Genomic DNA, 1842 nt, shown 5'->3' with positions numbered 1-1842 from the left:
GGGGGGGGGGGGGCACCGCCCAGGTTGGCCCCCATGAAGCTCCGCCACTGCTCGACATGTCAATCCATACTCTTAGATGCATTTTATCCAACCGTAATGCCGTTGGTTTCAGATAATTTCAAGCCGCAAGATAAGGGCATAGACCCAAGCATGTTGTGCTTCAACATGAGGAGCCAGACCTGACGACAAACACAAGAAGAGGTGGTGCGGTGGAAGAATACGACTTTGACAATTCCAGTGAGATGTGGCTCCTGTGGATGTCAGCGATGCAGCAATGAGAAGATCCTTTGGTTTGACTGCTCCCCTGTCCTCCCAATCCTTCTGTTTTCTTTGAATTTATTTCTCTTTCTTTCATGAGTAGGGATTTAATCTTTTGAAGTTTGTACAAGGGGTTTGCTGACCACCTGATTGCCATTCCTCTTCTCCTTGCCTGTCTTTTGGAGCATATTAGGCTTTGATTTTAATTTAATGTTGTGCTCTATCATCCACCTTGTAAGACTGTTGTCACACCCTAGCTAGTCATGCATTAGAGTGTTGCATCATGTTTACTCTTTCATCAGAAACTTGAAATGGGGATCTGTGAAACCCTCAGAACCATTTTGAAAATGACCCAAATAAAATTTCTCCAAAAGGGTCCAAGAAAATGCTCATGTTGCTCTCTAAAAATATTGGACAGAGATAAAAATCAAACCAATATTTTTAGTGGCTCATGGACATTTATTTTGGGCATTTGGAATTAATGCATAAATATTTGCATTGGAAATATATTAATTATATATATTAATATATGCCCAAATATTATGCCAATTATAAAAGAGCTCTGGAATAATATAAATAGCTCCTGCAAAAATTGGCATAAGTTAAATAAATGATTTAATATATTATTTAAATCAAAACAAATGTCAGAAATTAAAAAACAGAAAAATATATAACAGGAGGAGCTTACCTGGGCTCCTCCACTGTGCGGCCCAGCCAGCTGGCTGGCCCAGCCGGCAGCCGGCCCAGCCCACCTCCCTCCTCTGTCGTCTTCGTCCCGACAGAGGGAGGGGAGTGTGGCCGGCGCGCGCGCGCGCCACCGTGCCACGCCACCTGCTCGCCTGCTTGCCTGCCCTCCCCTCCTCGCTCGATGCCCTGGACGACGCCACGCCTCTCCCCCTGCTCTCTCTCACTCTCCCCCGGCTCTCCTCTCCTCTCCCTCGCTCTCTCTCTCACACGGCCGAACACCACCGTCGCCGCCGTTCGCCACAGCAGCCGTCTCCGGCCACCCCTCGCTCCCCCGACTAGCTCAGAAGCTCCGCCACGACCCCCTCTTCCTCCCCACCGCTCCACAGCTCCCCGGAAGCCCTGCATCGCCGCCACGTCGCCGTTCCCCTCTTCGGGCTCCGATCATCGTCGCCGTCGAATTCGTCGTCTCCGGCGCGTCCCCGAGCCCGCTTCGACGCCCACTGCAACCGCGGTGAGCCCCCGGATCGTTTCCCCCTTCTCCCCTGGTCTCTTTCGACCTCTAGGCCCTAGCCCCACCTTGGCCGAGAGCTCCACGCCGCCGGCGATGTCGCCGTCGTGGCCACGGTCGCCGTAGCGCCCAACCGAGCACACCATCGTGCTCCACACCTCACCAAGAGCACGTAGCACGCACCAACACCTCTTCTAACGCCCTGCAACGCCGATTCCGACCGCACCCGAACTCCGGCCGCCGCAGCCGAGCTCGCCGCCGTCAACTCCGGCCACCCCGAGCCCAACCACCACCACCAATAGTCGCGGCTCAACCTCAGCAACACGTAGATGCTTTCCGCCGTCCATTTGGTTGCCGGAATGGCAAAAAGCACTTTCGCCGCCGTCTCG

Source organism: Triticum dicoccoides, unplaced genomic scaffold, assembly GCF_002162155.2.
Source record: "Triticum dicoccoides isolate Atlit2015 ecotype Zavitan unplaced genomic scaffold, WEW_v2.0 scaffold112972, whole genome shotgun sequence".
NCBI lineage: Eukaryota > Viridiplantae > Streptophyta > Magnoliopsida > Poales > Poaceae > Triticum > Triticum dicoccoides.
Note: the sequence above shows the minus strand (reverse complement) of the source record.